The sequence below is a fragment of the Schistocerca serialis genome, chromosome 7 (genome assembly GCF_023864345.2).
Source record: "Schistocerca serialis cubense isolate TAMUIC-IGC-003099 chromosome 7, iqSchSeri2.2, whole genome shotgun sequence".
Lineage (NCBI taxonomy): Eukaryota > Metazoa > Arthropoda > Insecta > Orthoptera > Acrididae > Schistocerca > Schistocerca serialis.
In genome coordinates, this window is record NC_064644.1 from 536,782,885 (window position 1) to 536,805,818 (window position 22,934).

The following is a 22,934-nucleotide window of genomic DNA, read 5'->3' on the forward strand; positions in this document are numbered from 1 at the left end:
TATTTACACAATTTAGCGGATTCAAGGCAGTCTATGGAATATATGGAAGCTGGTGGCTCTGAGGTGGAGAGGAAGGATCGCATAACAGGAAATTCAAGGGTATATTGTGTATTTACAAAAAAGTTCAGTTTGTGGATGTTGAATTTCTCTTGCTCTTCATTCCCTGCTGTTTGGAAACTTGCATAACCTAATGTCCAGCACTGTACTCTGGGTGTCTTAACCTAATGTTTGGCCCTTCGTCGGCACTTAACCTTATGTTCTGTTAAGTGATTTTCCATGTCACCCCAATTTCCTTAAACTATTGTACCGCCTTTGATACCAAATTAAGTAATTAGTTATATCCTCCCATCATTTTCTGGTGCACGTTTCGAATTTCACATGCTTTTGAACACCATTTCTGGCGCATTCTTCTTTGTCACCCACCATCTTAAACTACTGCGCTGCGTTTTTAAAAAAGTTATGCCAATTAACCTAGTGTTCTGCACTTAACCTGCTGTTCCGCTCCATGTCACCCACTCACACACACACACCCTCCCCTCAACTATTATACTGCTAACACCACGTTGATATAAAAAAATTTTGCAAATTAATTAAATCGACGTTCTTCATTTTTGTAAGGTGGTTTTCTTTAATTTGCAGCATCCTATTGGTAGGTGAAATCGTTTAAACAAAAGATCGCTAGTAAAAAACTCATCTCGCCACCTGACGTCCAATGCCGACGCCGCCGACTCCACACATGCCCCCATGAATTGGGGTGCATCAGCGGCACCCAAAAAGAGATGAGGCAGCCGTCAGCTGCTGAGTCCCACACCGGTGTCCGTTCACATCCCGCAAGCTTGAGGCGACGGCATCCCTTTCACACTTGATACCTGAGAAATTCCTGCCGAAATACGAGGTTACCTAGGCACCATTGCTGGTGCGATGACACATAGCTGCGGTGTGGGTCCAGCTCTGAGAGAAGTTTGCATAGCAGCTAAAAGGTGGACAGTGTTATACTGACATCACATATCTATGTAAATAAGAGCCAAATACCCCCTCTGGACGTGCTATAGAAATATGTTTGCAATGCTTCCCAGAATAACGCAATCTGCATTGTTCAAAAATGGTTCAAATGGCTCTGAGCACTAAGGGACTTCTGAGGTCATCAGTCCCTAGAACTTAGAACTACTTAAACCTAACTAACCTAAAGACATCACACACATTCATGCCCGAGGCAGGATTCAAACCTGCGACCGTAGCGGTCGTGTGGTTCCAAACTGTAGCGCCCAGAACCGCTCGGCCACCCCGGCTGGTCCCTGCATTGTTCCTAGCGATCCTGACAGGACATGCAGGCTGCATCTAGCCGTGCATGCGTGCTTACCTGCCAAACGTGGCTGACGCATCGCTGCAAAATTTTCGCCCTGCTGTCAACATACATCTCAGAAACATTAAACGTTCTGACCGCTAAAAACCTTCATCATGTCTGTGCGCACTCGCGAAAACGTTGTTGGTCATAAAAGCATTTTTCGAAAGAGAGCACTGTCTAAGCACAGACAGAGGGGGGGGGGGGGGGAGGATCAGAACAATTACGCTATCAGAATTCGAAGCACTGCCTTACAGAATAGAAAAATGGAGGGATCTTGCCCACTCGTATAATGCAGGGTGTCTAGGAAACTGTTTTCTCGGGGCTAGGCAACACACAGGCAAACCATATTAATGGAGTTTATTACAGTAATTGAACTGACAATAATTAACTAGTGTTTCTACAGTGACGTGTTGCAAGCAACTGGTGACATGCCAATAATCAATGTCCTCCTCTATATAGAATTTCCATGCAAGAAATTAATATAAGGCAGAAGTCTCGGCTAAACAGATAGGATGACGGCTCGTCTTCTAGTACGGCTCTTCTAGTGCGTCTTCAAGTGCGTCTCTTCTAGTGTCGCCGAGGCTTGGGGGAGATGCGCTTATATTCTCTTCGTGAAGATGCTACTCCTGTCGTGGTGCGGTCCTAGTCAGCTTACTATTGGCTCACGTCGCCGCACAGCCTTCTCTACTGTTACGTTTAGGATGACGTGCCGGCTCTTGATGTTACGCCGGAACACATTCCGCTACATTTAAAGGTACAAGGTAATCAAAGAAAATCTCCCGGCCGTCTCAGTGACAGTTTTTATCCCGACATTCAATATTCCAAGCTGAATAATTTCCAGCGCATACCTTCAATGCGATTGTTGCACAAGTTGTCTTGGTTTCGATGCCTGTCAACTATGCGCTGTTTTATTTTATTGTTTTGCCTTAGTTATGTAATTTTATAAATAACAGTCGGTAGAAAGATCAAGTGAAATAGAAACTGTAACATAGTTTAGGAGGTTTTTGGATTCCTCTACGATACACGGTGAGCCGAAAACGCACTGGTGGAATTCCTGATTTTGTTCAGGTATGCTTTCTGAATGTTCTGGTATCAGGACCCTGGGGTCTGCCGCTCAGTATAGGATATCAAGTAACGCTTTCCTCTCGCTCTCTCGATTCTTCTAAGGATCTGAATTCCCTATATAAAACAGCTTCGAACATCCGGTTACTTTGCAAAAGAGGTAATGTTTCAAATATTCCACGTTAAACTTGTAAGAGCCGGCCGGAGTGGCCGTGCGGTTCTAAGCGCTACAGTCTGGAGCCGAACAACCGCTCCGATCGCAGGTTCGAATCCTGCCTCGGGCATGGATGTGTGTGATGTCCTTTGGTTAGTTAGGTTTAATTAGTTCTAAGTTCTAGGCGACTGATGACCTCAGAAGTTAAGTCACTTAGTGCTCAGAGCCATTTGAGCCAACCATTTAACCTTGTAAGACTTTACGATGTAAGACGAGAACATTAATTAAATAAGTTTTAATAGTTTCAGATTATTGACTCGTAGAGTAATGAAAATATTAAAATTAAAATTATTAATCCGAGAACGTCAGACATTTTTTAGTAAATGGTGCATATTGACAAACCATTAATTTTAGGCTTAATCATACTTTTCTTACCACTCTTTCCTTGGGATATAAGAGGAGAAGCTTAGAAAAAATGTTTGCAATCATATTTTGAAGTTCGTTGGAAGACGTTAATTGCACTCATTATCAAACACTGCGTGAGTGTAGTGTGGGTAATTTGCGCTTCAATTTACGTAAAGCTAGTTTTGCACGAATTTATGACTTCATGCTTACCGATTTACCTCTCTTACGACGACATAATCTTGCATGTACATTGAGTGGGATACTGTCTGTAAAATGTGTTGTGAATAGATTCACTAGTAAAGAATTAATAAATTCGAAAGTCACGCAAGATGCTGAAGCTTTCTTGTATGAAAAATGAAAATATAGTAACCGGTTAACGTTCTTCCGTCCATAATTTTTTGCAAGTGCTGGCGAGAAAAAGTTTTGATACCTGTGTAATTATGCATGAAGTTCGTTGAAAATCGCAAATGCTGCATGAATTTTGGCGACATGACTTACACAGCCTCAAGAGATGTACACAGTTTCTAACTTCAAAACTTGGCTTAATGTGAAACCACCCGGCAGATTAAAACTGTGTGTCGGGCAGAGACTCGAACTCGGAAGGCTCTGAGCACTGTGAGACTTAACATCTGAGGTTATCAATCCCCTAAGAACTACATAAACCTAACTAACCTATCGATATCGTACACATCCATGCCCGAGGCAGGATTCGAATCTGCGACCGGAGCGGTCGTGCGGTTCCAGACTGTAGCGCCTAGTCATAAGTGATGAACCGCTCGGCCACCCCGGTCGTCTCGAACTCGGAAGGTTGGGGACGATGTACTGGCGGAAGTAAAGTAAAGCTGTGAGGACGCGTTGTCAGTCGTGCCTGGGTTGCTCACATGGTAGAACACTTGCACGTGAAAAACAGTAGGTCCCGAGTTCGATTCTCGGTCTCAACAAGTTTCACATCAGCGCACACTCCGCTGCAGAATGAAAATTTCATTCTTGACTTAATGTGTTAATTCTTTAACGTAAGACTGTACGTCTTAATGAATAGATTACCACAGCTTTTTAAATTTTTGTATTTGGTCAATGGATATAATAATATTATATTGTCATTATATGAGATACTGAAAAAAAACAGATTGTTGTTGCCCGTGGTAGCTGTTAGATAGGCAGCCCGTAATAAAAACTGGGTGACTGGTGTAGCCGTTTAGTAACATAGACTGAATTTCGTTTGCCTTACCTGGATAGTAAGGGTCTACTTTACTCTTTGCTATCATGCTTGCATTCAAATACTGTTCGCTTCCTTTACGGGTTTGTTTTTCCGACACTATTACCTGGACGTTAACCGCATGGACAGCAGCATGCTGAGTTTCGTGATAACGGTTTCGTATTCACGGTGACCTGCAGCCATCATGTTGTTAACGAACGAATCCCTCAAAAACACCTGCAAAAAGTTATATGGGGGTATAAAAATAAATAACACGGCCGCTGACGATGGGCGTGTAGCCCGATACCAGTCCGGCAAAAATAGAAATATACACGCAACGTGGTTAATTTACTGATGAAGAGCTGGCCGGTAAGCTCCCCGCGTATGAGTCGACGGAATGAAATGGAAAATATGCTGAAATGTTCCCGCAGTGACGCCAATACGTAACTGTACTTTTGCATCTGTCACAGGGTGTGGTATTTCTCTGAGTTTTGTGTTTGTGCTTAACGGTGAGCGAATGTTGGGGTTTTGCACTGTTGGGTAGGTATTTTCACAGAGGTAAAGGTAACTGGAGTAAAAACAGAATAAATTACAATTATAGTGTTACTCTGTAACACGTCGGCGAAGACTACGTATTCCTTATGCGTAACACTCGTATACATATCTCAGAAAATGTCTGCAAATTTTGTCGTATAATTCAGATCCGGGCAGTATAAGTTCCTTCTTAAAGAATGGCAACGAGAGTCAGAATTATGGCTAGGAATTTACAGCTGAATGTCAGTTAATGGGTCACAACATTTTATTGCGTAATTGAGAGACGTATTCTGCGGCAATCTGACACGGCTGAAAGTATACGATACAATTAGCTAAAGTATTCTAGCAAGCATTAGTTACAAACAAGCCAATGTTTGTGACTAACACTGTAACGGTTATATGTAAGATGCGTGGCGGATTACGTATAACCTGTGGAGTGGAGGATTATTAAATGCGAACAGATACGTTTAAATGGTGAAGGCTGATGGTGGATTGGACTAATTTTACAGTGGAAAGGAGGATAGAATACTCTTATTTCGGTCTCCGTACCTTTAATCATTACTTTTCCTCTCCATTTACCTGGCCTTTAATCTTAATTTTCCTTTAGGTCCCAGTAGCTACTTGCATCTAAATAAACTCTCAATAGATAACCATTTTCCATACTGAACATATTTAATATGAAAATGAATAGGAAGTCTAATTTTATTAATAAATCCTTCAACTTACTCTTCAACAATTATTTTAGAAATGGGGAATAGGACTGAAAACTTGAAATCATGAAATATTTTAACATATGATCCACAAGATTTATTCAACAATGACATTCAAATATTAATAACAAGGTAATGGCATTCAGATATTAATAGCTTGATGTGATTCTCGAAATTATACGAAAGTTTAATGTACAACGCAGAGCCAAAGAAACGGGCACACCTGCCTAATATAGTGTAGGACTGCCGCGAGCGCACAGAAATGCCGCAACGCGACGTAGCATGGACTCAGCTAATGTCTGAAGTAGTGTTGGAGGGAATTGACGCAATTAATCCTGCAGGGCCGTCCGTAATCCGAAACAGTACGAGGGGGTGGAGATCTCTTCTGAACAGCACGTTGTAAGGCATCTCACATATGCTCCATGTCTGGGAAGTTTGGTGGCCAGCGGAAGTGTTTAAACTCAGAAGAGTGTGCCAGGGGCCACTCTTAAGCAATTCTGGACGTGTGGGTTGTCGTATTGTCCTGTTGAAATTGCCCAAGTCCGTCGGAATGCACAATGGACATGAATGGGTGCAGGTGATCAGACAGCATGCTTACCTTCGTGTCACCTGTCAGAGCCGTATCTAGACGTATCAGGGGTCCCATATCCCTCCAAGTGCACACGCCCCATTCCACGCCGAGCCTCCGCCTGCTAAAACAGTCCCCTGCTGACATGCAGGGTCCACGGATTACCATACCCGTACACGTCGATCCGCTGGATACAGTTTGGAGCGAGACTCGTCCGACCAGGCAACATGTTTCCAGTCATCAACACTCCAATGTTAGTACTGTACTGCCCAGGTGAGGCGTAAAACTTTGTGTCGTGCGCTCATCAAGGGTACACGAGTGGGCCTCCGGCTCCGAAAGCCCATATCGATTATGTCTCGTTGAATAGTTCTCACGCTGACACTTGCTGGTGGCCCAGTAGTGAAATCTGCAGCAGTATGCGAAAGGGTTGCACTTCTGTCACTTTGAACGATGCTCTTCAGTCGTCTTTGGTCCTGTTCTTTCAGCGTATTCGTGATATTCACGGTACACCTGTGAAATGGTCGCAAAGGAAATTCCCTCTTTATCGCTACCACGGAGATGCTGAGCACATCGCTCGTGCGCTGACTATAACATCACGTTCAAACTGACGCAAATGTTGACAACTTGCCATTGTAGCAGCAGACACTATCAACTACGCCAGACACTTGTTGTCTTATATATGCGTTGCCGACCGCAGCGCCGTATTGTGCCTATTTACATATCTCTGTATTTGAATACACATGCCTATACCAGTTTCTTTGGCGCTTCAGTATATTATCTTAATGCATCAAATTTACTGTTTTGGGGTCGATACTATGGTCAAATAGAACAGGAATTCGGGAATTCTGCAACAACCTTAATGGCTATCGTATTACTACTACCGGAACTACACCAAAATCCAATGACTATTTAGCAGAAAGTATTCTGCTGAGTGTAAGATCAACACGTGGAAGCATAAGCTATAAGGCATATTACAGTTTCGTTGAAATCTGCAAAAAGATGTGAATCATACAAATGATCGACAAACGCCAAAAGCGTGGGTGTTTGTCGAAAATTTCATGAGAAGGTGATTTAAATGTAATCAAGTACCACAAATATCGAAAATGCTTTAAACTGGTTAAATGTCTAAACACCAAACAATTTAGCTGAGAAAATGTATTCCATGCTATAGTTTGCTTGAATAATGCAGTATATTTTTACTCTGTTTATACGTAGTTGGAATCTAGAATTCCTCAGGATAAAGGCATAGATTTACTACCTAAAATTCGATAAGATTTAAAATGTTTCACACAATACTCACTCTCTGAAGATGCATGCATTTACAATGAGGTGGATTCAACCACCAACCACTTGGCAGTGTAGCTATACAAAGAAATTTACTTTCATGTTGCAAAGACGCGAACGAATTGAAATTCAAACCAACCGCTCTTCCAATTAGATGTCATAAAGTTTATTGTATGTATTTATAATGAACACACTACTATACCGGTTGGGGCAACCAAGTCTCCGTTGTTCTACCTCACATGTGGAGCCCAGCTCATTCATCTACGTCTACGTGATTACTCTGGTATTCACAATAAAGTGCCTGGCAGAGGGTTCAATGAACCACCTTCAAGCTTGTCTCTCTGCCGTTCCACTCTCGAACGGCACTCGGAAAAACACGAGCACTTAAATTTTTCTTTGCGAGCCCTGATTTCTCTTATTTTATCGTGATGATCATTTCTCCCTATGTAGGTGGGTGCCAACAGAATGTTTTCGCAATCGGAGGAGAAAACTAGTGATTGAAATTTCGTGAGAAGATACTGTCGCAAAGAAAAACTCCTTTGTTTTAATGAATTGCCACTCCAATCCACGTATCATGTCTGTGACACTGTCTCCCCCATTTCGCGATAATACAAAACGAGCTGCCCTCCTTTGTACTTTTTCGATGTCATCCGTCAGTCCCACCTGATGCGGATCCCACATCGCACAGCAATACTCCAGAATAGGGCCGACAAGCGTGGTGTAAGCAGTCTCTTTGGTAGAGCTGTTGCACCTTCTAAGTGTTCTGCCAATGAATTGCAGTCTTTGGTTTGCTCTACCCGCAATATTATCTATGTGATCGTTCCAATTCAGGTTATTTGTAATTATAATCCCTAAGCATTTAACTGAATTTACAGCATTCAGATTTGTGTGACTTATCGCGTAATCTAAATTTAGCTGATTTCTTTTAATACTCATGTGCATAACTTCACTCTTTTCTTTATTCAGGCTCAATTGCCACTTTTCGCACTATATAAATATCTTATTTAAATCATTTTGGAAGTCGTTTCGGTCATCTGATGACTTTACAAGACGGTAAATGACAGCATCATCTGCAAAAAATCTAAGACGGCTACTCAGATTGTGTCCCATGTCGTTTATATAGGTCAGGAACATACACAAAGTATTTTTTCAAAACTCACAGACGAATTAAAACACAAAGTTGAGGTTCTTACAGTTCTGTTTATAGAATGAATCCGCTACTACATTGGTCTGATAACCAAGTTTCTTTTGTTCTACCTTACACGTGGAGCCCAGCTCGTTCATACACAATGTATGCTTACCAAAATTCAGAAATGATATGGAAACTTCAAACGAGATTTATTCCCAAGCTAGCTAGTAACATTACCCCTGATTTCCAAAAGAGGCTGCGATGAAATGACTGAAAATTACCATCCTTAATGTTTCAAATTCCACTGTCCGTGGGCGATCCACAAATCAGTCCGTATGTTCACGAAGCCCCGGCTGACCAGTGCCCTTTCTTTTGGCACCGAGGCTAACTGCTTCCGCTACCTCTGTGCTCGGGAGGCCACCAAAGACGTCGTTGCCAGCCCACGTAAGTGATTTGCTTGTCGTTGTGAGCTCTAATAATCTAGCTAGACCTGTCCCTTTCTACTTACCCTGCAGGTATTGGCAGAACTGGGCCATCGGACGAAACTGGAGTAGCCGACAAACGGCTACTGGCTACTCTCTGAATCACAATGTCTCGTTTCGGTCAGGCACAACAGAGTATATGATGGACCAGGTATGTGGGAACAGTTCAGGTCATCGCTTATTGGTGACATAATAAGAAAAGGAAAAGACATTTTGGATCTGATGGAGTTCTCTCTACTTCACAAAAAAACATTGTTGCAGTTGGTATAAATTTATTCGGAAAGTAAAATTTTGGGTTAACTCCACGTCTAATTAGCTTCAATTGGCAGTCCTGAGATTTGGATGGGAAATATGATGGATGATTGATGGGGCACTTTCGCAGCTGGTTGCTCATGGTATCTAACACGCGATATGGACTGCTTTCGGCTCGTACTTTAGCTGCCAAAGTCGCCTGACCTCAATCAAGGACTGAAGCAGCCAACTGTACTACCAAGAATAGATGCACGAAGTGATCCGAGGCTGTCTGAGAGAATTCATTACTTACTGCAGAGACGAATAGACTACTATATCCAAATTCAAGGACGATATGTATAGCTCCTCTTAACGGTTACGAAAGCACTCTGAGGTGACAAAAGTCGTGGAATAAAAATACGCACGTGTACACATGGCGCAAGCTTTGCCTACACAAGGGATAAAAGGGCAGTGCATAGGCGGGTCTGTCACTTGCACTCAGGTGAATCCTGCGAAAAGGTTCCTGACGTCATTATAGGCTCACGATGGGAATTAACAGACTGTGAACGTGGAATTTTATTTGGAGCTAGACGCTTAGGACCGTTAGAGAATTTAGTTTTCCGAGGTCCATAGCGTCAAGAGTGTGCCGAGATTACCGAATTTTAGGAATTACTTCACACCACGGACAACGCGGTGGCCAACGGCCTTCACTTAACGACCAAGACAGCGGAGTTTGCGTAGAGTTGTCAGTGCCAACAGACAAGCAACAACGCTAGAAATAACAACAGTAATCTATGTGGAACGTACGACGAACGTATCGTGTAGGACAGTACGGCGAAACGTGAAGTTAAGGGGCTATGGTAGGAGACGACAGACGCTAGTGCCCATGCTAACAGCATGGCGCCTGCAGCGCTTCTCCTGGGCTCGCGACCATGTCGGTTGCATCTACATCTACATCTACGTGATTACTCTGCTATTCACAATAAAGTGCCTGGCAGAGGGTTCAATGAACCACCTTCAAGCTGTCTCTCTACCGTTCCACTCTCGAACGACACCCGGGAAAAACGAGCATTTAAACTTTTCTCTAATTTTATCGTGATGATCATTTCTCCCTATGTAGGTGTGTGCCAACAGACTGTTTTCGCCATCGGAGGGGAAAACTGGTGGTTGAAATTTCATGAGAAGATCCCGCCGCAACGAAAAACACCTTTGTTTTAATGATTGCCACTCCAATTCACGTATCATGTCTGTGACACTATCTCCCCTATTTCGCGATAATACAAAACGAGCTGCTCTTCCGGTACTTTTTCGATGTCATCCGTTAGTCAAACCTGATGCGGATCCCACACCGCACTCCGTAACAGGGCGGACAAGCGTAGTGTAAGCACCTTCCAGGTGTTCTGCCAATGAATCGCAGTCTTTGGATTGCTCTACCCACAGTATTATCTATGTGATCGTTCGAATTTAGGTTCTTTGTAATTGTAATCCCTAAGTATTTAGTTGAATTTACAGCCCTCAGATTTGCGTGACTTACCGCGTTATCGAAATTTAGCTGATTTCTTTTAGGACTCATGTGAATAACTTCACACTTTTCGTTTATCAGGGTCAACTGCCACTTTTCGCATCATACAGATATTTTATCTAAATCATTTTGCAAGTTGTTTTGATCATGTGATGACTTTACAAGAATGTAAATGACAGCATCATCTACAAACAATCTAAGACGGCTACTCAGATTGTCCCCTATGTTATTAATATATATCAGGAGAAATAGAGGGCCTATAATACTTCCTTGGGGAACGCCGGATATTACTTCTGTTTCACTCGATGACTTTCCGTCTATTACTACGAACTGTGACCTTTCTGAAAGGAAATCACGAATCCAGTCGCACGAATCCGTAGGCACGCAATTTGGTTAGAAGACGCTTGTGAGGAACGGTGATGAAAGCCTTCTGGAAATCTAAAAATATGGAATCAATTTGACATCCCCTGTCGATAGCACTTACTACTTCATGAGTATAGAGAACCAGTTGTGTTTCACAAGAACGATGTTTTATGAAACCGTGCTGACTATATGTCAATAAATCGTTTTCTTCGAGGTACTTCATAACGTTCGAATACAGTACATGTTCTAAAAACCTACTGAAAATCGACGTTAGTGATATAGCCCTGTAATTCAGCGGACTATTCCTACTTCCTTTTTTGGGTAATGGTGTGACTTGAGCAATTTTCCAGTCTTTAGGTGCGGATCTTTCTGTGAGTGAGATGTTGTATATAATTGCTAAATATGGAGCTATTTTTCCAGCTTACTCTTGAGAGGAACCTGACTGGTATACAATCTGGACCGGAGGCCTTGCCTTTATTAAGTGATTTAAGCTGCTTTGTTACACCGAGGATATGTACTTCTATGTTTCTGATCTTGGCAGATGTTCTTGATTGGAATTCAGGAATATTTACTTCGTCTTCTTTGGTGAGGGATTTTCTGATAACCGTGTTTAATAACTCTGCTTTAGTGGCACTGTTGCACCTTAGACGACTGGAAAACCGTGATCAGGTCAGATTACTTCCGATTTCCGTTGATAAGAGCTGATGGTAGGGTTCGATTGGCCGGCCGGTGTGGCCGAACGGTTCTAGGCGCTTCAGTCTGGAGCCGCGCCGCCACTACGGTCGCAGGTTCGAATCCTGCCTCGGGCATGCATGTGTGTGATCTCCTTAGGTTAGGTAGGTTTAAGTAGTTCTAAGTTCTAGGGGACTGATGACCTCAGATGTTAAGTCCCATAGTTCTCAGAGCCATTTTTTTTTTTAGGGTTCGATTGTGGCGCAGACCGCACAAAGCCATGGACCCAAGTTGCCAACAAGGCACTCTGCAAGCTGGTGGTGGTTCCACAATGGTGGGGCTGTGTTTACATAGACTGAACTGCGTCTTTTGTTATGTTCGACTACTTGGAGACCATTTGTAGCCATTTATGGGCTACAGGTTCCCAAACAACGACGGAATTTGTGCACGACAATAAACAATGTACACGGTCACTATAGCTCGCGGTTCGTTCGAAGAACTTTCTAGACAATTCGAAAGAATGATTTGGACATCCAGATAGCCCGATATGAATCCCAATGAAAATTAATGGGGCAACTCTTTCGCAATTATGGACGGCTATAGAGGCAGCACGGCCAATACTCCTGCAGGGGACTTCCAAAGACTTGTTGAGTCCATTCCACGTCGAGTTTCTGCACTACGCCGTGCAAAAGGAGGTCCGACACGATATTAGGAGGCATCCCACGACGTTTGTCACCTCAGTGTATCGTGAATTGTAGCATGTAACGTAGGGAAGTGGTATTGTAGTTTTTGATTTGGTAGGACATGGGTGAAATTTGAGAACAGTCAAAGGGGCACTTAAGGGGAAAGTTCAAATCTAATATACATTTGTACCAAGTACGGTAGTCCCTAATAGCCTACTGCATGTAGTGTTGGTTCGTAATGGGACATTCGTCGCTGTCTCGCAAACGAGACACTTGTAAAGCTTTGTTTATTGGAAACTTTCTTTCTTTTGCCATCGCATTTTTTCATCCGTGTCAGATTTCGCTATTAACTATGAAACAAAATGAATACTGGTCTGATTGTAAGACGGGAACGCTGACTTTTACACGGCATTGAAGGAAGACACATTAACGTTTCACATGCCGTCGACGACTGTTTCAATGGGGACAGTGCATAAGCTGGTATTGCGGAAGCATAGGTACAAAAACAGACCGAGTCCTCTCAAAGGTACTATCCCTGCAATTTAGAGAAACCATGGTAATCATAATTTTGATGACTGGTCTGAGATTTTAACCACTGTCCACCCGAACACGTACTGAGAGCATGAAATCATATTGCTGACCGCTGTCCTCTTCGACACAGTACTCCCTCTGGTAGGACGGACATAGTTATTGTTGGCAGCAGCGTCGGTTGGAGAAAGGTAAGTGAAAGATCATCAAGAAAATCTATCAAGTTCCGCTTCCATACTATAATTATTGCCCTCGCTGGACCTCTGTGAGTATGAAATTTATTTGGCATCGTCCATTTGCAACGAAGTTTTAACGGAGTGGAAGCTTTAAATACACTACTGGCCGTTAAAATTGCTACACAAAGAAGAAATGCAGATGATAAACGGGTATTCACTGGACAAATATATTATACTAGAACTGACATGTGATTACATTTTCACGCAATTTGGGTGCATAGATCCTGAGAAATCAGTACCCAGAACAAGCACCTCTGGCCGCAATAACGGCCTTGATACGCCTGGGCATTGAGTCAAACACAGCTTGGATGGCGTGTAGAGGTACAACTGCCCATGCAGCTTCAACTCGATACCACAGTTCATCAAGAGTAGTGACTCGCGTATTGTGAAAAGCCAGTTCCTCGGCCACCACTGACCAGACGTTTTCAGTTGGTGAGAGATCTGGAGAATGTGCTGGCCAGGCCAACAGTCGAACGTTTTCTGTATCCAGAAAGGTCCGTACAGGACCTGCAACATGCGGTCGTGCATTATCCTGCTGAAATGTAGGGTTTCGCAGGGATCGAATGAAGGGTAGAGCCACGGGTCGTGACACACCTAAAATGTAACGACCACTGTTCAAAGTGCCGTCAACGCGAACAAGAGGTGACCGAGACGTGTAACCAATGGCACCCCATACCATCACGCCGGTTGATACGCCAGTATGGTGATGACGAATACACGCTTCCAATGTGCGTTCACCGCGACGTCGCCAAACACGGATGCGACCATCAAGATGCTGTAAACACAACGTGGATTCATCCGCAAAACTGACGTTTTGCCATTCGTGCACCCAGGTTCGTCGTTGAGTACACCATCGCAGGCGATCCTGTCTGTATGCTGCGTCTAGGGTAACCGTAGCCATGGTCTCCGAGCTGATAGTCCATGCTGCTGCAAACGTCGTCGAACTGTTCGTGCGGATGGTTGTTGTCTTACAAACGTCCCCATGTCTTGATTCAGGGATCGAGACGTGGCTGCACGAACCGTTACAGCCATGCGGATAAGATGCCTGTCATCTCGACTGCTAGTGATACAAGGCCGTTGGGATCCAGCACGGCGTTCCGTGTTACCCTGCTGAACTCACCGATTCCATATTTTGCTAACAGTCATTGGATCTCGACCAACGCGAGCAGTAATGTCGCGGTACGATAGGCTACAATCGGACCTTTATCAAAGTCGGAAACGTGATGGTACGCATTTCTCCTCCTTACACGAGGCAACACAACAACGTTTCACCAGGCAACGTCGGTGAACTGCTGTTTGTGTATGAGAAATCGGTTGGAAACTTTTCTCATTTCAGCACGTTGCAGGTGTCCCCACCGGCGCCAACCTTGTGTGAATGCTCTGAAATGCTAATCATTTGCGTATCACAGCGTATTCTTCCTGTTGGTTAAATTTCGCGCCTGTAGCATGTCATCTTCGTGGTGTAGCAATTTTAATGACCAGTAATGTACTTGGCACTATAAAACTGAAAGAGGAGAGGAAATGGTTGATATTAATAACTATTTATTAATAAGGTGTAGAAATAGGCAGGTAAAAAACGAGTTTAGGTTAATAGAATGCAACCATCGACTCTGTCTAGGAGGGACTACCTCTGAAAGACGTTGAGCCTGTCGCCCCTGCTACTCGCTACCTGTAACCCAACGGCGAGGGCCTCAGCAATTATTTGGGCCTCTCGCCACCAGACAGCCCTGTTATATCTCTAGGATATGTTACTCTACACGTCAGAGTGTGCTGTCCTACATTTGTACCTTTGTGTTTCAATCTAATAGTACTCTGTAATGAATACTTGTTTTGTGGCAGTCTGGTGATAATATATTTAGTTCTTATTTTATGTTTGTCCATTATCGCCTGGTCTGTTACCATTACTTTCGCCGTTAGTCTCGTTAATGTTGGCTGAGAAGTAATGCGTTTCTGTGCTCGTTTCTGTGTCTGCTCTCGTCGCTGCAAGTACTGGTTGGTTGTAATTAAACTTTCGCCACTATAGCCAGTGTAGACGGAAAACTACTTACCTTAAAGGGACCTAGGTTTAAAGGAGTGATGTTCAGACTGTGAACTGTTGGATTTTCTGTAGTTAGTAGTGTTAGGAGTGTTTCTGATATGGCGACGCACGGCTGAAACACAAGCTTTAGTGTACATTACAGTTACAGACAATTTACATGGATCTGGTCGAGATGAGCAGGGCTTAACTAGTAAAGCTGTTTTATCAAAACGACAGAGACAGTGCTGCTGTTCTTCCCGAGTATCGAGGTTGAATAACATGATTCGAACGTTCAAATTAATTGGCGATCTGGGAAATGCTCCAGCGAGAGGCCGACGAACAACTGAGCCATAAATTGTTGAAGAAGTTACTGTTGTCATGGCTGAAAATGCTGGACCTAATGCGCGATATTCAAGCAGCGGAAGAGGTGAAACTTCTTTATTTAAGTGAATGGTCCAAATGGCTCGAGCACTATGGGACTTAACACCTGATGTCATCAGTCCCCTAGACTTAGAACTACTTAAACCTAACTAGCCTAAGGAGATCACACACACCCATGCCCGAGGCAGGATTCGAACCTGCGACGGTAGCTGTCGCACGGTTCCACACTGAAGCGCCTAGAACCGCTCGGCCACAGCGGCCGGCTTAAATGAGTCTGTCTGTACTTAAATTGCTGAATGACTGAGAAAATGAAACTTCTACGTTATCTGATTCTGAAACAGCTGAGTAAAACTGAACGTACTGACCCTACTTTCCCTTTACTTTTTCTTATCATGTCAACACTGACCCACAATATTGTAGCGCAACGCAATCTGAATGCTCAAAAAATTACAACCTGACTTCAAATAAGTAATTCAAAAGAATGGCCCTGACTAAAAAGAAATCTTAACAATAACCTATACATTTCATTAAGCACTTGCCTCACAAAAGTCTTCATTACGCAAACTACTGCAATACAGCGAGCGTCAATACTGCCATCTAAATAAAAGATTCTAACTACTAAAGCCACTAACTACCAATAGGCAAGTGGTTACAAAGAAAAGATTTTGTTGCAAACCGAATAATGTATTTTTTTTTTATTTTGATAATGTGACATCCAGTTCAGACACGAATATAAACCGCCATTGACATCTAGTACAGAGGTATATTATCATGAATAATAGTCAAAGTCGAACATGTACAGATCGTTAGCCTACGCTAACACTTCAAACCTCTACTCTCCATCAGTGCTATCTTCTGAAACATCTCTGTGAAGTCGCTTCATAAGACGCTTGTCGAATTCGGTACAACTTATTCACTTTACTAACTGATTTTAGCTCAGTTCATGAACTCTTCCAGAAAGACTGAGCACTCAAATAAGGCCTATTGAATATTATGTATGCGTGTGTTAATGTGGGGTTTCGGTTTTGTTTTGTGGGAAACGCTGAGTTGGTCATCGTCGGCTGGGCGCAGACGACGTTGCTTCTCATTCGAAGTAGAGCACACGATGACCAATACCTGAACAGAGTCGAAGGCTGTGTCGAAGGCTGTTTTTGTGTGTGAGGTTGGTGACGAAGGCTGCCCCTCTGGTAGCTTCCGCTGCACGGGGAGCTAGGTAATCTCGAAAGAGGAAGCGGCACTCTTCGGTGAACGTTTGGTGAGCACGGATCGTGGCTCTTAAGCGGGGTTTCAGGTGATAGGAAGCAGGTTGAGCTGGGACTTCGTTATGTTTAACTGTTGAAATACTCAAGAACTTCAGCCTAACTGAAGCATGTGGAGCGAGTATGAGTTTTAATCTTATATTTTGTGGAAGTTGCTTTTGGCTTTGTGTGTCGATTTTGTGCCGCGTGTTTGGTAATCAATGACCCTTTTGGTCCACCACGGCACCGCAATAGGCTTTATTTTAACAGTTTCCTTATTTAATGAGCTATCAATTTCTGCAAGAATATCTGTTCTTTCGTGCGCTTTCTACAGAGCAGCACAACAGTTTGATTCGGAATGCACCACGTGCTCTAGTTTGGCCGTTTACAAGCAGCAGATACAGTTAGTATGTTGATCAATCATCATAAAACCAAACAAGATCTTCAGTTTGGCAGATTTTCTACTCTGAAGTGTGGTCTGTTAGTTGCTTTGAATACCGGGGTACTTATTCTTTTTTCACAGTTGCATTCCCTGTTATCTTCTGGATAAGTAAAGTGTCTACATATTCAAAGTATCAACAGATCCCAGTTTAAAGGTAATATTTTACAGTAAACTATTCACCAGCACAAGGGATTTATAGAAAGTATGCAGAAGAAATGAAGAAGAAAAGCAATGATAGGTTGACTGAAGGAAATCACAGTGTATGCAAGGCAGCCTCATACATGATGAATGCACACAGAAAGAAACCTTTCTCTTCTTTAAGTTTATGTGGTAGAGATGACTTTGACAAATATTTTTTTGACATTGTGAGAAAAAACTACAGATGCAATCTTAGAGCCGAATGTAGATCCAAATGATTTAAGCTCTCATAGACAATTCTTGCAATTTGCAGATAACTCAACTTTGTAACTGAAAGGCATCAATCATAGCAAGGCTAAAAAATGGCCAGACGTTTCATATGATGTGACAAAGGAGTGATTTGTTATAAATAAGATAAAAATCAATGAAGAAAAAATGCAAAAATTGGTGAGAAAGGAGACTGGAACTACATAGGGACTGTGAAGCCCGTGAGTTTTGTGGTTGATAGCAAACTTATTTGGCATGAACACACAGCACCTGTAATGAACTCTCTCTACAAAAACTGACACCAATGACACTGATTGATATCTGCTAATGGCACTGCTTCATAACCAGGTCAGCTATTGTCTGTTACTATGGAATAGGTGTGCAGGCTGCAAGATATTACTATTACTCCAAAGAAAAAGCAACAATGATCATAACATCAAGCAGGAAACTGGACCACCGAAAACTCATCTTCACATGCCTAGGAGTGATCACAATTTACAGCAGTCTATCTTCAGCTGTCTCATATACATGAAGGAAAATTATGAAACAGTCAGCAACAGGAGTGATATACACAATTATAAGATGCATAATAAGGAAAATATAGAAATGCTGAGCTACCAGATCATGATGACAGGAGACAGTTTTCCAGTAGTGGCTATTAAATCATTGTCATCTACCAATTGAAATGTAGTCCTTAGAACCAGTGGAATTTTGAGGAAAGATGTTACACAGACTGTAAGCGCTGTGGACCCTCAATCGAGAAACCAAGCGCAGCATCGTTACTGGCTGCATATCCCTGTCGGTACCTCCCCAAATCTCATTGACTCTTTTCCTGAGTGTCTCGCAGCGGTCCGCTCTGGAAAAGAGGATTATTGGTGGTTGTATTAGTGTGACTGGACAGTGTGTATACTGCATTTGTCCGCAGCTCGTGGTCTAGTGGGTAGCGTAGCTGCCTCTGGGTCACGGGGTCCGAGGTTCGATCCCCGGTCGGGTTGGGGACTTTCTCTGCCAAGGGACTGAGTGTTTGTGTTGCCATTATCATCATCATTATCATCATCATGACTCGTGACAGTGGCTAGATGAGACTGCGGAAAAATTAGATTCGGACTTTGTATGTGTGCTGATGACCGCGCAGCTGAGCGCCCTACAAACCAAACATCATTGTACTGCGCTCAGTCCATCCAGCTGCCGATGTTCCGGCCGACGTTTGAGGAGTAAGTGGCAGCGCTGCTGGAGCGTGTGAGGGGCCTTAAGAACGTCCCGTGTACCGCCGCTGCGCCACTTTGCTCTCTTTCGCCCGAGAAGCAGCGGTACAGAGTGGAAGTAGCGAGCGGGTCCGGCAGCCCACGCGCCACAGGGGGCCCAAAACCTTGTTTGGACGCGGCGCGCGCGCCTCGGACAAGGCCGGCGCACCTGCCTGCCGGCTTCCAGCTGGAAACCAGCTTATTTCTCGCCCCCCGGGGAAATCTGCCCCCGGCGTCCGCGCCGTGAAACTTTGATGCCCCGTAATGCATCGTCGGCCGCCGCCCGCGCCGCCGTCACCGACTGGTCCAGAACCCAGCGACCAGCGCCCTCGTCCCCCAGCCGCGCTGTCCGCGACGTCGCGTCGCTGCTCGCTGATTGGCGGCGCAGGAGGCAGCGCTCTGCCTGAACCCTGATGGGAGCCTATCCGACCGCCCAAAATGGTCCCAGTAGCCGCATTAGAGCCTAGAAGGGTTCCTGTTCTGCTGCTCCGTTCTTGGCCCTATGGCTTCTTCCTCTACAACTATCTTTAGCCACGCATTTGAGAACACATTCTTATGTCAGACACACTAACAGAACTGGAGTATGTGACATCATGAAGCCCGAGTTCCATATTTATCCATGTTTATCAAATTTCATGGAGACTTTTATCACGTAGGAGGTATTAAGTCATTAAATCATATGATGCCACTGTGGTTACCGCAGTGTCCCAGAATAATTTTATATTTGGTGCAGTGCACGAGAGATTGCAGTCCTGCTTGTGTTTTTAATACGATATTAACAGTAATTTTAATGAGCACCAGACTAGTATTCACGCATGGGTCTTAAAAGAGGGGGATTCCGTTTGGGGTGTAGCGCGGTATAGCGATCCTGCCTCGGAGGCGCGTAAGTGGGAGATGTGTCACAGAGCTGGATAGTGACAGAGGGTGACGCGAGACTGGACGCGCACCTAGTTTATGTTAGTTAGGACAATATTGGATAGGGGACTGATTTAGTTTCGATTGTGCACTAAAATAATACAATGTTTCTCATAAACTGTTCTAGAATTTTCATAAAGTGTCATTATATCTTTTTGTGTAGGTAAAATGTGTTTTAGCAGTATCAATGATGCGTGAGTGTGGTTTAAGGTTAATATAAAGATAATTGTTTAACAAGTTATGTAGTGGGATTTAGTGTGGGAACATTTCGAACAAGTATGGATGTGAACAAATGGGATTTTTGTAGAATATATTTGTAAAGTAAGTTTATGGTAAAGGGTAAGTTAATTCAGGTACAAATAACAATAGTAAATAACTTCATGCATAAACAAAATTTCATATTAGATGAGTACGTCGGTAAAAAGTGCAGTCGTTAGGTTTACTATTTTCCGATTGGTTACACTACGGTCGCAGGTTCGAATCCTGCCTCGGGCATGGATGTGTGTGATGTCCTTAGGTTAGTTAGGTTTAAGTAGTTCTATGTTCTAGCGGACTGATGATCTCAGACGTTAAGTCCCATAGTGCTCGGAGCCTCTTGAACGTGCGATTGGTTATTGATGAAAAGCGCGGACTGACGAGGGAGAATGTTGATTTGCTATTGGCTGTTGAGTAAACTGACCAATGGTAAAGCAATATTCTTCGCGCGCCTTTTTCTGCTGGTAGAGAAGACTTATTCTAGAGAGGAGTCGGAGCCTAGCCATGAAACAGTGTGGACGTGTGTAGTAGTAGTTCCGATGGAAATGATAAGTTGCCGGATCTAGCTGTGTTTCATACATCAAAAGTGTGGAAAAGTGGCGGCATAATTATTCCGATGGGTGTGTAGAAATTTTGGAATTTTTAAGTGAATTTTGTGACGAGAAAAAACATAAATTCCGCATGGCGTATTGAGCAGGTCGGTGGCTAAAAACTGTGACAGCATTAGGTACCGACAGACTTAATATTTGGCGAGCATTCTCAAAAAAAAGAAAAAATCGTATTTTAGTAGATATTACGTTTTCGGGAAATGCAACACCATAAACTTGCTGACGTGAGTGAAAGGGATATTGACTGACTGCGTTAAGATTAGCACCGGCTTGGCAGTGATACTTGTTCACCTAATTTTCAGAATATATTAATTAAGGAAATGATGTGTCGACAGAAGTGCCGACACAGTGTGATTTGAGGGGACCGCAATGCACGCTATAAACACACGAAGGATGGCGTGAGGTCTGTAACAGGATACGTAAAGAATGCTATAAAGAAAAGTACGTAGCTTTTGGAATACTTTTAATCCATCCTTGTTGTATACATCGTTCTTGATGAGACATGCTTTATACGATAAGTATCAATTGCTATGTAAGGCTAATGGCGCCTTGCTAGGTCGTAGCCATGGACTTAGCTGAAGGCTATTCTAACTATCTGCTCGGCAAAGGAGCGAGGCTTCGTCAGTGTAGTCGCTAGCAAAGTCGTCCGTACAACTGGGGCGAGTGCTAGTCCGTATCTCGAGACCCGCCTTGTGGTGGCGCTCGGTCTGCGATCACACAGTGGCGACACACGGGTCCGACATGTACTAATGGACCGCGGCCGATTTAAAACTACCACCTAGCAAGTGTGGTGTCTGGCGGTGACACCACATTCCACCCACGCAAATCGGCGAACGGTCGTGTTATAAGGCTTCCGCCCGCCGTGGGGAAGACCCCATGTTGACGTATGCGATGAGGTGGGGAGCCTAACAACAGGCGAGGCTGTGCCACCCGCACCCGGCCATTCGGTCCGAGGGGAGCTAGGAAACGCCTGAAAACCTAGTCCAGGGTGCACGTCAACATGCGGTGTATGCGCCCGTAAAGAGACAGGAGGGGCCGAAGGGTTGACCTCCATTGCGTCGGGGTACCCGACGCGCGAAGACGCCATGTGGTCCGGAGCGGGCAAGAGTTCCATGGCGGAGGGCGGCTGGGCACGGGAAGCGATCGGCGGCGCGTGACCCAGGGAGGCGCCCGGCGGCTGCAGCGAAGCGTCTACTGCGGGCGGCGCTGGCGGGAGACCAAGCGGCGGCGGCGGCGGCGGCGGCGGCGACGCGTCGCCATGTGGCAAAATGGAAGGCTGCGTCGGTAACACCTGGGGATGAGGCGAGCCAGTAGATGGGTCCCCAGGGCGCTGACCGGACGGCACCGTCGCTGAAAGCAGACGGGGAGCGGCAGAACCCGTGCGACGACAGAGGCGCAGCTGATTGAGATGCCGATGCACCTCACCACAGGCCCCCAAAACCAAATACATCGCGCGGCCGAGGCAGCGAAGAATGCGCCCTGCGAGCCAACGCCGTGAACCTCGATAGTTGCGATAGAATACGTCACCTGGAGCAAAAGCAGGAGTCTGCCGCTGCACAGGAACCTGATGCGGCGGATGCAGCAAAGACATCAAGGTTCGATGAGGACGACCGTGGAGCAACTCAGCCGGCGAGCGACCATCTCGGGGCTGAGAGCGATACGAAGACAAAAAGAGCAACAATGCGTCCTCCCGAGAATGCGACTCTTTCAACTTCAACATCTGTGACTTGAAAGTCCGGATCAATCGTTCAGCGAGACCGTTTGACTGAGGCGAAAACGGCGCGGATGTCAGATGTTGAATACCGTTGGCCTTGCAGAATGACTGAAATTCTGCAGACATGAATTGTGGGCCATTGTCGGAAACAATAGTCTGCGGAAGACCTTCAATGCAAAAGATAGCAGACAACGCTTGGATGGTGGCAGATGACGTCGTGGAAGACATCCGGACAACAAAAGGAAAATTACTGAAGGCATCTACCACAACCAACCATCTAGCATTCCAGAATGGACCAGCAAAATCGATGTGCAAGCGTTGCCAAGGGGAAGTGGCTTTTGGCCATGCAAAGAATTTCCGCGGCGGTGTGGATTGTTGTTCGGCACACGCCATGCAAGAAGAGCACATATTCGTAATCGCAGCATCGATTCCGAACCAAGTACAATGCTGACGAGCAAGTTGTTTCGTTCGCACTATACCCCAATGTTCTTGGTGGAGAAGCTTTAAGACAGATGACTGTAACGAACGTGGGACCACGACTCTGGACTGATCATTATCAGAACGCAACAACGAAACACCACGTCGTACAAAAAGTCTCTCCTTGTGAGCAAA